Source organism: Lithobates pipiens, unplaced genomic scaffold (genome assembly GCF_037356315.1).
Source record: "Lithobates pipiens isolate NorthernLeopardFrog02 unplaced genomic scaffold, aLitPip1_a1.2 Scaffold_19, whole genome shotgun sequence".
Taxonomy (NCBI): Eukaryota; Metazoa; Chordata; class Amphibia; order Anura; family Ranidae; genus Lithobates; species Lithobates pipiens.
The window spans coordinates 560167165-560181848 of NW_027507764.1; positions in this window are offsets into that span (position 1 = coordinate 560167165).

A 14684-nucleotide genomic window follows, 5' to 3' on the forward strand; every position below is an offset into this window, starting at 1 on the left:
TGTTCTTTTAATTCAGATTTTTTTATTTTTGTGTAATGTTGCTTTATTTTTTTACTTTTCCAGTTTTTTTCCACTGTCTGCTTTTTTCTTTCTGTGAAAAAAATAGAATAAAATATTGAGCCATTTTTATTGAAGAGCAGGTCCAGGATAGTTGAAAGGGATGTCTGAAATCCTCAGATGTCTTTTAAAGCCTGTTGCACCCTTAAACAACACCAAAAAATTCAGCTCCATTTCAACTTCACCATTCACGCCAAGATATTTTGCCAAAATTATGAAAGTATGATTAAATGTCTTGATTTTTTGTCAAAATTTTTATCCCTAATAAATCAGTATACGGCATTGGCTGTATGTCCTGCTCTGATTGATTGTCTAAATGGTGCAGTATCTCCAACCCAACATAACAACTCAACAGTACTATATTGTCAAAAGTATTGAGACACTGGCCTTTACATGCACATGAACTTTAATGGCACCCCAGTCTTAGTCCGTAGGGTTCAATATTGAGTTGGCCCACCCTTTGCAGCTTTACTAGCTTCACCTCTTCTGGGAAGGCTGTCCACAAGGAGTATGTCTATGGGAATGTTTGACCATTCTTTATGGAGTGCATTTGTGAGGTCAGGCACTGATGTGGACAAGAAGTCGAGGGCTCACAGTCTCCACTCTAATTCATCCCAAAGGTGTTCTATCAGGCTGAGGCCAGGACTCTGTGCAGGCCAATCAAATTCCTCCCCCCCCCATACTCACTCACCCATGTCTTTATGAACCTTGCTTTGTGCACTGGTCCAAATCATTTGGTGGAGGGGGGATTATGGTGTGGGGTTGTTAGTCAGGAGTTGGGCTTGGCCCCTTAGTTCCAGTGAAGGGAACTCTTAGCCCTTGTACACACGGTCGGACATTCTGACAACCAAATCCATTGGATTTTGTCAGACGGATGTTGTCCGAAACTGTTGCATACACACGGTCGGACAAAGTTGTCGGAAAATCTGATCATTCAGAACGTGAGGACGTAATTTCGTTACAATGGGACTACGTTCAGGCTAGTAGCCAATAGCTTTGGTCTAGGAATTTGATCTGAGCATGCGTGGCACTTTGTCCAATCGGAATTCTCTACACACAATTGGACAAAGTCTGATCGGATCATGTTGTCGGAAAATTTTATAGCCCAGCTGGAAAACTTGGTCCGTCGGCTATTCCGACGGAAACAGTCCGATGCAGCCCACACACTGTCGGATTATCCGACAACGCGGTCCTATCGGACATTGTCCATCGGAATATCCGACCGTGTGTACAAGGGCTTAAGGCTTCAGCATACCAAGACACTAGTGCACAAAGAAACGTCCATAAAGACATGTATAAGTGAGTTTGGGTTAGAAGAACTTGACTGGCCTTTACAGAGTCTTGACCTCAACTCAATAGAACACCTTTGGGATGAAAAGTATTGGACCACCCTTCCAAATCATTTGGTGGAGGGGGGATTATGGTGTGGGGTTGTTTTTCAGGGGCTGGACCTGGCCCCTTAGTTCCAGTGAAGCGTCAGCATACCAAGACATTTTGGACAATTTTATGCTCCCAACTTTGTGGGAACATTTTGGGGATGGTCCCTTCCTGTTCCAACGTGACTGCGCACCAGTGCACAAAGCAAGGGCCATAAAGACATGAATGAGCAAGTTTGGGGTGGAAGAACTTGACTCTCCTTCACAGAGTCTTGACCTCAACCCAATAGTAGAACACCTTTGGCATGAATTAGAGTGTAGACTGCAAGCCAGGCCTTCTGGTCCAACATCAGTGCCTGACCTCACAAATGTGCTTCTGGAAGAATGGTCAAATTTTCCAATAGACACACTCCTAAACCTTGTGGACAGCCTTCCCAGAAGTTGAAGCTGTTATAGCTGCAAAGGGTGGGCCAACTCAATATTGAACCCTACGGACTAAGGCTGGCATGCCATTAAAGTTCATGTTTGTATAAAGGCAGGCACCCCAATACTTTTGTGCCCTAAGGGCAAATGGATATTTAAAAAATATGTCTAAACATGATTTTAAATAATACAAAAAAATTTAATTAAAAATGATAAAATTGTGACTTTTTTAACACAAGATTGTATTTAGTGTTCTGTGTGTGTCTAGACTTGCAGCGAAGGTGTTAAGGCAAGGAAAGGCTTCAACAATTTTTTGTCTGTATTAGGCGACCAGTTACTAAGCAACACCTACTTCGAGGATGTAGGAAATGTTAATTTTAACTTCAATCTGTGCTCAGTCAGACTGGCAGCACAGTCGGCATGGGTAGGATGAGCTCTAACAGGATTTCAGGGCGTAACGTCACACAATGAATACAAGTCAATCAAATTAACAAAATAAAAACGCACCGCACTTTACCATAGAGATATACAGCCATATGCAATATGTGGGCATCCATTATTCAGTTACAGGTTGTGTTGGTTTTCTAAGTGAAAGGTCAACATTAAACCTCTGCAGGAGATATACATAAATGTATATGCAGATTTTAAAATTACTGATTTAATTGCCAAATGCAATGGCTGAAAATCTGAATATAGATGTCGCATAACAATCAACAAATATTTATGAACTAGACCTGGAAGAAAGATTAGAGAACAAAAAATCATAAGCAAGAATAAAAAGACTGATATATGGTAGTAAGGATCCTTCGGAGACCATGATTTCTATGCTACTCTGTATTAATATATTATTAAATGTATATGTAGCGCTGGCTCCTGACGAGCAGGCACTATGGTTTTTTGAAAAGTTAATTTGCCTGAAATCACAGTTAAGTTTCGGGATTATTTCTCTAAATTTCTGGTTTCAGTACCAGTCCAGCTGGGTTGCACTGGGTTCTCCTTGACCGCAGGTGTCGCTGTCACCTCCGGTAAATGAGTAGAAACGCAGTCTAGTTGGGTGCATTGAATGCCATTATTTTCTCGAAACCAGCCCAGTGGGAGTGTTTCCTGCTGTGCATTTTGGGAGGTGGTATTTAAGGTATTGATGCCATGTGGTTCGGGGTTCCATCTTTTAATTTCTGTCTGTTCAGTTCTGGTGATCCTCCTGACCCAGCCCCGTGGCCCTCCTGGCCTGGGGTGCAGAACCATGCATCCCGAGTCTCGGGGCCGGCTGGCCTGAGGCGACACAACTGCAGGGACAGGCCCAAGTGAAGTTTCGGGCCCTGCTGATCCAAGGGTGGTCCGGTGCTGTCTCATCTGAATGGAGATGCCCAGCAACTGAAGAACCCCAGGGGAGGACTCTTCAGGAGAAGGCCGTGCGCAAGGCTGACTTCTCTGAAGGAGCCTGGAGGCTTAGTTGAAGGATGCAGCCTGGATCAACACACGTATGGTATCGCCGGATCGGCTGAGAGAACCTGGTACCGTATGTTAGCTCTTTAAATTTATCTACGTCCCTCAGTAACGCTCAAGTGTACATAACAAGTCTGTGGCAGACACTTTATCGAGCACCCTACCGGCTGCTAGGCCTAGTGAGAGGAGGTCTATCCGGGGGTTGTTAAATCCAGTTGTGAAACGGTTGCTATTCTCTGGATTTTCCTATAAAAGAGTTCCATTTTTGCAATGCAAGTACCTGAACTCATTCCTAACCCTCTACCCTTTATTGAAAGACTCTGTTTCTGTTCTAAATAAATAACCCAAAAGAAGATTCAGTGTCAGTTTCCAAATTCTTTGGGCCATCTATCATGGGAATCCCTAGACGGAGAAGCAAACAAGGAGGTAACGGTAAGCCCAAATAAAGTCAGCAGCTCCTTTGGGGTAAGTGCTACATATATTTAAAAAATGAATAGAATATAGCAAAATTAGTATAGAAGCTGAGAGAATTTTTATATCCTCTATGTAAAAATGTAGAGTTAAATAAAAAATAAAAAAATAAAAGTATTTGGAGTTAAAAAAATGATATATATTGTAGCAGTACTTTGGTTTGTCATGGTGCCAGAAGGGTTACATGTCACCCAGGGTTCTCACCTAATGGTTGATGGGCTTCAGTATGTCTGTTCTGAGTGGAGCTTCCTCAAAGAGTGGTAACTCTTGGATTGGAGCCCGGAAGCCCAGAGGCTTTGCAAAGACTTGAGAGGAATGAGGCCTCCAATAAATGCAAAGGAGCATGGGGGAGCTCATGTCCATAATGGGGGTGGAAGTGACGCAGCTCCAAATCCACAATGGCTCAAAAGTGATATGGTCCAGAAATATTTGGACAGAATAAAGGTGGATAAAGCACCTGGACCTGATGGCATCCACCCACGGATCCTAAAAGAATTGAGCTCTGTAATTTCAAAGCCATTGTATCTAATCTTTAGGGACTCATTAATGACAGGAATAGTACCACTGGATTGGCGCAGGGCCAATGTGGTGCCCATATTTAAAAAGGGAACAAAGTCTTTACCAAGTAACTATAGACCTGTTAGTTTAACTTCTATAGTTGGGAAGATACTGGAGGGATTAATAAAAGACCACATAGACGAGTTCTTGCAGGAAAAAAATTATTTAAGCAAGACAACATGGATTCATGAAAGACAGAAGTTGTCAGACAAACCTGATTTCTTTTTATGAGGTGGTAAGTAAAACCTTGGACAGAGCGGTGGCGGTGGACATGATATACTTGGATTTTGCAAAAGCGTTCGATACAGTTCCGCACACACGGCTCATGTGTAAGGTAAAGTCTACAGGTTTGGAAATATCAGTTTGTAAATGGATAGAAAACTGTCTAAAAGACAGAATTCAGAGAGTAGTGGTTAATGATTCTTACTCTGAATGGTCTAAGGTTATCAGTGGTGTACCACAAGGTTCAGTGTTGGGACCCTTACTTTTTAATATCTTTATAAATGATATTGGGTCTGGGATCAAAAGTAACATTTCAGTCTTCGCAGATGACACCAAGCTATACAGTGGAATAACGTCCTTACAGGATGTCTCCAATTTACAAGCCGACCTCAATGCTCTGTTTAATTGGGCGACTATGTGGCAGATGAGGTTTATTGTTGAGAAATGTAAAGTTATGCACTTGGGGGCTAAGAATATGCATGCATCATACACGCTAGGGGGAGTACAACTGGGGGAATCCATGGTGGAGAAGGATCTGGGGGTTTTGGTAGATCATAAGCTCAATAATAGCATGCAATGCCAAGCTGCGGTTTCCAAAGCAAGCAAAGTCCTTTCCTGTATTAAGAGAGGTATGGACTCCAGAGAGAGAGAGATATCATTTTGCCCCGTACAAATCATTAGTAAGACCTCATCTGGAATATGCAGTTCAGTTTTGGGCACCAGTTCTCAAAAAGAATATCGGGGAACTGGAGAAAGTGCAGAGAAGGGCAACCAAACTGATAAGAGGCATGGAGGAACTCAACTATGAGGAAAGATTAGAGGAACTGAATTTACTCTCTCTGGAGAAGAGGAGACTAAGGGGGGATATGATCAACATGTATAAATATATAAGGGGTCCATATAGTGAACTTGGTGTTGAGTTATTCACTTTACAGTCATCAAAGAGGACAAGGGGGCACTCTTTACGTCTAGAGGAAAAGAGATTTCATCTCCAAATACGGAAAGGTTTCTTCACAGTAAGAGCTGTGAAAATGTGGAATAGACTCCCTGCAGAGGTGGTTCTGTCCAGCTCAGTAGATTGCTTTAAGAAAGGCCTGGATTATTTCCTAAATGTACATAATATAACTGGGTACTGACATTTATAGGTAAAGTTGATCCGGGGAAAATCCGATTGCCTCTCGGGGGGATCAGGAAGGAATTTTTTCCCCTGCTTTAGCAAATTGGATCATGCTCTGCTGGGGTTTTTTGCCTTCCTCTGGATCAACTGTGGGTATAGAATTGGGTATATGGGATTGTATGATATTATTATTATTTTTTTTTTGTGGTTGAACTGGATGGACTTGTGTCTTTTTTCAACCTGACTAACTATGTAACATTTTACAGAAAACCAGCATGGTGATTGTGCAGGTGTTCTCTGCACTTTAAGTATACAATGTGTCTATGGTTCAGGGCTTTTTCCCCTAGGGACAAGCTGCTGCATGAGTGGCATGTGTGAAAAGACACTGGAAGAGTGTCTCATCTGGCCTCCTGGAGAGGCTATCTGACCAGGCCCTCACCCCCAGAAAGGTATTAAGAGACTGTGTGTAAGAAGGCAGGAGCCTGTGGAGCCCAGGATAACCTTTTGTGTAATGATTTTTTTTTTAATGTGACAGTTTTCACTGAAATAGAAAGTGGGCGGTCCAAAATTTTAGAGATGCCACAAGAACAAGAAGGGAAGGGTAGATCTTCCAATGGAGACAACTGATTCAGTAAGTATTTGCACATCAATACAAGGGAATACGAGGTCACTCCATGTATAGGAAGGGAACAGGAGCTGTAATAGTACGTGATTGCCACCTTGCTCGATACCACCCTGTGGTGGGAACCCAATTGGGGTTCTAGGAACATGGACTTGAGCTATTCATATAAGTACTTATAGGACACTAAAATCTTTCTCTACAATGAAGGTATGACTACCTCAAAAGGCAAGGGGCGCTTGGAAAATACTTAATGGGCACCAAGGGGCACATAGAAAGATTTGTATAGAAATATGTTGTCTGGAGTATGCCATCCAATTCTGGGCACCAGTACTCAGGAAGGATGTGCTGGAATTGGAGAGAGTCCAGAGAAGGGCAACAAAGAAGGTTACAAGCACTGAACTTATTCTCTCTGGAGAAGAGACACCTGAGGAGGATATGATTTCAGTTTATAATAAATACCATATTGGTGACCCCACAATAGGGATAAAACCTTTTTGCGAAAGGGATTTTAAAAAGACAATTCACTGAAATTAGAAGAGAAGTGGTTTAACCTTAAACTGCGTAGAGGGTTCTTTGCTGTAAGAGCGGTAAGGATGTGGAATTCTCTTCCACAGGCGGTGGTTTCAGCGGGGAGCATCAATAATTAAAAAAAAACGATTTGATAAGCACCCGAACAACATACAGGGATATACAATTTAATACTGAAATAAAATCACACACACAGGTTGGACTTGATGGACTTATGTTTTTTTTCAACCTCACCTACTATTTATTATTTATTTATTATTATTTATTTATTTATTAATTATGTAACTATGTTTTGGAAGCATCTATGTTCAATGACTCACTTGTTATACTTAAAGTGGTTCTAAAGCCTAAACATTTTTTGCCTTAATGCATTCTTTGCATCAAGGTAAAAAATGTTTACGCATCATCATCCCCCCAGCTTCCCCCCACCCCCCTTTTTACTTAACTGAGCCCTCATTCGATACAGCGCTGTGCACATCTGGAGCTCTTCTCTCCCACCTGCCAGTGCTACCATTGCTGTCAATGAAAGCCAGTGTCAAGGAAGAGGGGGCGGAGCTAAGCCCCACTGTCTATGTCAATGGATGCTTGAGAGCGAGCACACACAAGTGCCCCCATAGGAAGACAGAGGAGGGGCCAGGAGCGCAGGCTGGGAACCTGGGAAGAGGAGGTTAGCAGCCACTCCTTGCAATTTCATTGCACAGAGCAGGTAAGTATAGATATGTTTGTTTCTTTACAATCACACTCTCTGTGGGGACGGGATGAGTTCTGAGACCTTCCCCTTATAATGGTGGTCAAGGAGGGTTGCCAGCCAGTAATCATCCTTCTCCTTTATGCCACGTATTCTTGGGTCCTTTCGCAGGCTTTGAAGCATGAGGTTACCCATGCTCCTCAAATTTGCCGAAGCTTGAGAAGCAGACTCCTCAGGGATCACTCAGGATGACAGCATCTGGAACTTCCTCCTCCCAGCCATGTACTACTCCCAAGGGTCCTGGGGTTGGAAAGCCAATGTTTACAGGTTGACGCATGTCTTCCTCTTCTTCGAAGCCTATGAAAGTGCTAGAATCCTCCTCCTCATTCTCCTCTGCTCTCTCCTCCTGTGTTTTCTGTGACATAGGAATGATGGTTTCTGGGTAAAGTGGGCCTTGAGAGGAAAGGAAGTCCCTTTCTTCCTCCTGCTGCGCTGCCTCCATTGCCCTGTGCATAATGCCACACAGAGTCTGCTCCAGCAGGAACACAACAGGGATTGTGTCACTGATGCATGCACTGTCACTGCTCACCATCCTTGTGGCCTCCTCAAGGGGTGACAATACAGTGCATGCATCCTTAATGATCAGCCATTGGCTTTGGGAAAAAAAGCTGAGGTGGCCTGAGCCTGTCGTAGTGCCGTACTGGCACCGATACTCGTTGTTGGCCTTCTGCTGCATGTATAGCCGCTGCAGCATTCCCAAAGTTGAGTTCCACTTGGTGCGCATGTCACAAATCATGCGGTTTATGGGCAGGTGGAATTCCAGCTGAATTTCAGCCAACTGAGTACTGGCTGTGTATGACTGCCTGAAATGGCTACAGACTCTTCTGGCCTGTACTAGTACATCTTGCAACCCTGGGTACTTACTTAGGAAATGCTGCACCACCAAATTGAGGACATGTGCCAGGCATGGCACGTGTCAACTTTCCCTGTCTAAGGGCGGATAGGAGGTTTGACACCACCATTCCTGGCTCCAGCTGGCATGGTGTGAACCACCTCGGCCTGTCCCTGTAGAGCTGCAAGAATCTCTGTTCTGGTGTGGTTCCTGTCCCCTAAACACACCACCTGAAGCACTCCATGGCACCTCTTAGCCTGATTGTAGGAGTAGCCCTTTGAACGCTTATAGGGTACCTGATGTTCATAGGACAATTCTGCAGAGGAGGGCATGGAGGTGGTGGAGGAGGAGGAGAAGGGGGTAGAGCTCACAGGTCTGGCACCATCACCACCAACTGTATGGAGACGTGGGGGCACAACAAGCTGCAGTCCTGTCCTGCATTCTTTCGAGTTGCAAACAGCGTTACCCAGTGTGCTGTGAACTAAATATATTGTCCCTGCTCATGCTTGCTGGACCACGTGTGAGCAGTAAAGTGGTTTTCATGCCTTACTGCCTTGCCCAACGATGCCAGAACATTCCCTTCCATGTGATGGTAGAGAGATGGAACGGCCTTACGTGAAAATTAGTAGCAACTGGGAACCTGCTATTGTGGTACAGCACATGCTGCAAATTCACAGAAGAGGGGAGACTCCACTAAGCTGAATGGCAGAAGTTGGAGAGCCAACAGCTTTGACAAGCTTGCATTCAGACGCTGGGCATGTGGGTGGCAGGGACTGTATTTTTTTTCCGCTGCAGCAGATGGGGCAGAGAAATTTTCCAGCTACATTCTACAGCTGGTGGTGTGCTGCTGGCAGATGTGCTGCTAGGACCTGGGACACCCTGTGCTATACCATCATCCCTGTCAGTGGAGGCTGCTGAAGGGTAATGACTTGGTATTGCAGGGGCAGACTGAAATTGGTAAGGAGAAGGAGGGACAGATTTGTGCCCCTTTGGTATGGCTTTTAGGTGCTCTTGCCAATGGGCTGAGTGGTTGGATGTTAAATGCCTTGTTATGCATGTGGTACCCAAATGGTTGGTGTTTTTGCCACATTTGATGTGCCTGAGACACAGTTTGCAGATAACAACAGTGCGAACTGCTGCAGATGTGTTGAAAAAGGTCCAGACAGCTGAGCTTTGGGGAGCAGGCGGGAGATAACAGCTGCAGAATGTGATGGTATAAGGTGGCAGCTCTCTACTCTTTGATGATGTCGGCCTCCTTGGGGTTGTGCCGCCTCACCTTCAGTTTCCCCCTCTATCTGGCACCCAAGTCTCATCAGTAGGGATGAGCCGAACACCCCCCGGTTCGGTTCGCACCAGAACTTTCGAACGGACCCCAAATTCGAACGAACTTTAGAACCCCATTGAAGTCTATGGGACTCGAACGTTCGAAATTAAAAGTGCTAATTTTAACGGCTAATATGCAAGATACTGTCCTAAAAAGGGTTTGGGGACCTGGCTCCTGGCCCAGGGGACATGGGTCAATGCATAAAATGTTTTTAAAAATGGCCGTTTTGGCGGGAGCACTGATTTTAATGACAATTAAAGTGAAAAAAAAAAGTAAAATATTCCTTTAAATATGGTGCCTGGGGGGTGTCTGTAGTATGCCTGTGAAGTGCCCCTGTTTCCCGTGTTTAGAACAGTCCCTGCACAAAATTACATTAAACGGAAATAACACCATTTAAAACTGCTTGCGGTTTTAATGTTATATCTGGTTCCTGCAATATGGTTGAAAATCATTGAGAAAAATGGCATGGGTAGCCCTCCCTGCCCATTACCAGCCTATTTGGGTCTTGTACGCATATTAAGGGGAACCCTGTACCCATATTAAAAAAAGGAAATGCGTGTGGCCCCCAGGCCCTATATACTCAGAACAGCAGTATACAGGCGGTGCAAACAAGACAGGGACTGTGTAGGTTTGTTGTGTTAAGTTGAATCTGTTTGTAATTTTCAACTGGTACATTTTTAAAGTGTCGCTCCAGTCAAAAAAACTATTTTTAAGCTTTTTGGAAAACATAGGGAAGGGTTATCACCCCTGTATAATTTGTTTTGTCGTCCATCTTTTTTCATCTCACTTGCTGTTGTCTCCTTCCGTTTGCAAGTAGGAGATGTTTGTAAATTGGATGTTTGAAAGTAGGGGCCTGCCCTATATGCTCTGCAGAAATGGCGGAACAAGGTGTTGGTTTTGCCACAACATTGTAAGCCCTCAAAGTGACTCTTGGTGGGCGCTGGAGCGCCCTGCTGTGAACGATTATATCAAGAATTGTAATTACATGCCATTGTTGAACAGTGGTAGAAAAATTTACCTTTGGTGGTTGTGGTGCTGGTGCCACAACACTATAAGTCCTCACCGTTACTCTGAGTGGGCACAGGAAGGGGCCCTCCTGTGAAATATTATATCAAGAATTGTAATTACATGTCCCTGTTAAACAGGGGCAGAAAAATTTGGCCTTAGGCACTGCTGGTGCCACCACACTGCAACCTCTCCCATATACTCTAGTTTTATTGCAGGAATTAGCCCTGCTGCAAAGCATTGCATCAAAAATTGTAATTAAACGCCCTGTTAAACAGGGGCAGAAAAATTGGGCCTTAGGCACTGGTGCCACCACACTGCAACCTCTGCCATATACTCTAGTTTTATTGCAGGAATTAGCCCTGCTTCAAAGCATTGCATCAAAAATTGTAATTATCGCCCTGTTAAACAGGGGCAGAAAAATTGGGCCTTAGGCACTGGTGCTGGTGCCACCACACTGCAACCTCTTCCATATACTCTAGTTTTATTGCAGGAATTAGCCCTACTGCAAAGCATTGCATCAAAAATTTTAATTAAACGCCCCTGTTAAACAGGGGCAGAAAAATTGGGCCTTAGGCATCACCCAGAACCAGAAATGTTCTTCCAACATATCAGCGGAGGAGGAAGAGGATAGACAATCAACATAACAGGACAGTCACTCAGCATCAGCATAGGCAGTCTTGAAGGGATGTGATATATCAAAAAAAATGATTGTGTTACATCAGCTTCAGGTGCTTGGTAGCTGTGGGTGATCCAAGACTGATTCATCTTGATGAAGGTCAGTCGATCAACTAATTCGGTGGACAGGCGCACCCTGTGATCGGTAAGAAAGCCACCAGCAGCACTGAAGGTGCGTTCCGAAAGAACGCTGGATGCAGGACAGGCCAGTAGCTCAATTGCATACTGTGCAAGCTCTGGCCAGTGATCCATCCTCAAGACCCAGTAAGCCAGAGGATTTTCGGTGGGAAAGGTGTCCAAGTCTGACCTTGCCCCTAGGTATTCCTGCACCATGTAAATCAGACGCTGGCGATGGGTGCTGGAACCGATCATACCTTGGGGCTGCGGACTAAAAAATTGTCTGAAAGCATCAGTCAGACGGCCACCTTCTCCACCGCTCCTTCTGACCGATGCCTCAGCAACACGTTGTCCAGGACCAGGAGTTTGTAACCTCCCAGTCTCTGGGAACGCGTTGCACAGACCTTTCTGCAAGGCCTCACGGAGATGTCTCATCCTCTGCTCCCTCTGCGATGGCAAGATAAGGTCGGCAACCTTACCCTTGTACCGTGGATCAAGGAGAGTGGCCAGCCAGTAATGGTCCCTCTCCTTGATCTGAAGAATACGAGGATCCTTCCGCAGGCTTTGCAGGATCAGGGAGGCCATGCAGCGTAGGTTAGCTGAGGCATTCGGTCCGGAGTCCTCTGGGTCACTAAGGACAACATGATCCGCAGCTACCTCCTCCCAGCCACGTACAAGTCCACGTGTTTCTTGGGACTGTAAATCATCCCTACAAGACTGCTGCTGCTGCTGAGTTCCAGCCTCCACCTCCATGCTGACACAATCATCCTCCTCCTCCTCTTCCTCCTCCTCATCCTCTTCCTGTGTGATGGGTGGCACAGCAGGAACACTGTCTGGATAAAGGGGGCCTTGAGAGGCAAGGAAGTCCTCCTCTTCCTGCCTCTGTTCTGCCTCAAGTGCCCTGTCCATTATTCCACGCAGCGTATGCTCCAAGAGGTGGACAAGAGGTACAGTGTCACTGATGCATGCACTGTCACTGCTCACCGTCCTTGTGGCCTCCTCAAACGGTGACAGGACAGTGCATGCATCCCTGATCATGCCCCACTGGCGTGGTGAGAAAAAACCGAGCTCCCCTGACACTGTCCTGGTGCCGTAGTCGCACAGGTACTCATTGATGGCCCTCTGCTGCGTGTGCAGCCGCTGCAGCATGGCCAACGTTGAGTTCCACCTGGTGGGCATGTCACATATAAGGCGGTTCTTGGGCAGGTTCAACTCCTTTTGGAGCTCAGCCAGCCGAGCACAGGCATTAAATAATCGGTGGAAATGCACACAGACTTTCCTGGCCTGCTTCAGGACATCCTGTAAGCCTGGGTACCTGCCCAAGAACCGCTGCACCACCAGGTTAAGGACGTGAGCTACACAGGGCACATGGGTCAGTTGTCCCTGTCGGAGGGCGGAGAGGAGGTTGGTGCCATTGTCACAAACCACCATTCCTGGCTTAAGCTGGCGTGGCGTCAACCACCTCTCGGCCTGCCCCTGCAGAGCTGACAAAACATCCGCCCCAGTGTGGCTCCTGTCCCCCAAACAAACCAGCGCAAGCACGGCATGGCATCGTTTTGCCTGCGTACTTGCCTAGCCCCTGGAACGCCTACGAAGCACCGCTGGTTCTGAGGACAGAGCACTGGAAGAGGCCATGGAGGAAGAAGAAGAGGAGGGGGTGGAGGAGAGAGGTGTGTCACAACCAATAGTAGCATTTTGGAGGCGTGGTGGCGGAACAACCTCCAACACTACTGCACCTTGTCCTGCATCCTTCCCAGCTGCCAGAAGAGTGACCCAATGGGCCGTGAAAGACAGGTAACGTCCCTGTCCATGCCTGCTGGACCATGAGTCAGCGGTAATATGCACCTTACCACTGACCGCCCTGTCCAGCGAGGCAAGGACATTGCCTTCCACATGCCTGTAGAGAGCCGGAATCGCCTTCCGTGAGAAAAAGTGGCGTTTGGGAACCTGCCACTGAGGAACCGCACATTGTACAAACTCACGGAAGGGGGCAGAGTCTACCAACTGAAAAGGCAGCAGTTGAAGTGCTAGCAATTTAGCCAAGCTAGCATTCAACCGCTGGGCATGTGGATGGCTGGGAGTGAACTTCTTTCGCCGGTCCAGCAGCTGGGGCAGGGACATTTGCCTGCTATAATCTGACGTGGATGTACCGCTAGCAGAGTTCCCAGAAGCACTTGGCTGTGACACACCTAATTCTACACCTTCATTCCTCTCAGAGCAGGTTTCAGAGAGGACTGAAGGTCTAGTGGGGTTGGAGATGCCAGCTGATGAGGAGCAAGGAGAGGTCCGCTTTGTTCTTTGGTGTGGGTCTTTGAGGTACGCTTGCCAACGAGCTGCATGGCAGGTCAACATATGTCTGGTCAAGCATGTGGTGCCCAAGCGGCTGATGTTTTGGCCACGCGAGATACGCTTGAGACATATGTTGCAAATAGCAGCGGTGCGATCTGATGCACTCGTCTCAAAAAAGGCCCACACCAAAGAACTTTTAGAATAACGCGCAGAGGCAGCGCCCTGCACAGGCAGAGCTCTGCGGTGTGATTCAGTCGGTGTGCTGCCCCTAAGCTGGCCCCCGGAGGGCATCCTGCCTCGTTGGACATGTGCCTCCTCCTCCTCTCTCCTTCCAGGCACCCACGTGGAGTCAGTGCCCTCATCATCCCCTCCCTCTTCATCGCTGTAGCAAACCTGGCAGTATGCTGCAGCTTGTGGAACATGACTGCCAGATTGCTGTCCTTCTTGAGCATCCCCTCTATCTGCGCTCACGCTACTGCCTTCCTCTAGCTGAGTGTCATCATCAGAGCCCACAAAACACTGGGCATCCTCCTGGAGCATGTACCCAACACTGTGCTCAAAGAGTTCAGGAGACTCCTCAGGAGGACGTGGTGGGTCTAGGGAAGAAGTCACTGATGATGACATTGAGAGGAGGGAAGACGATGCGTTGGCAGCTACTTTGCTAGTACCCTGAGACTGGGTGAGAGAGGATGAGGAGGATGAAGAGGGCTTGGTCATCCACTCTACCAAGTCGTTGGCATGTTGCGGTTCAACATGTCCAGCTGCCGAAAAGAAGGACAAGCGTGTCCCATGGCCACGTGCTGATGACAATGCACCGCGTCCACGACCAGCACTGTTGTCTCTAGACACAGAGCCTGCTTGCCCTCTTTTA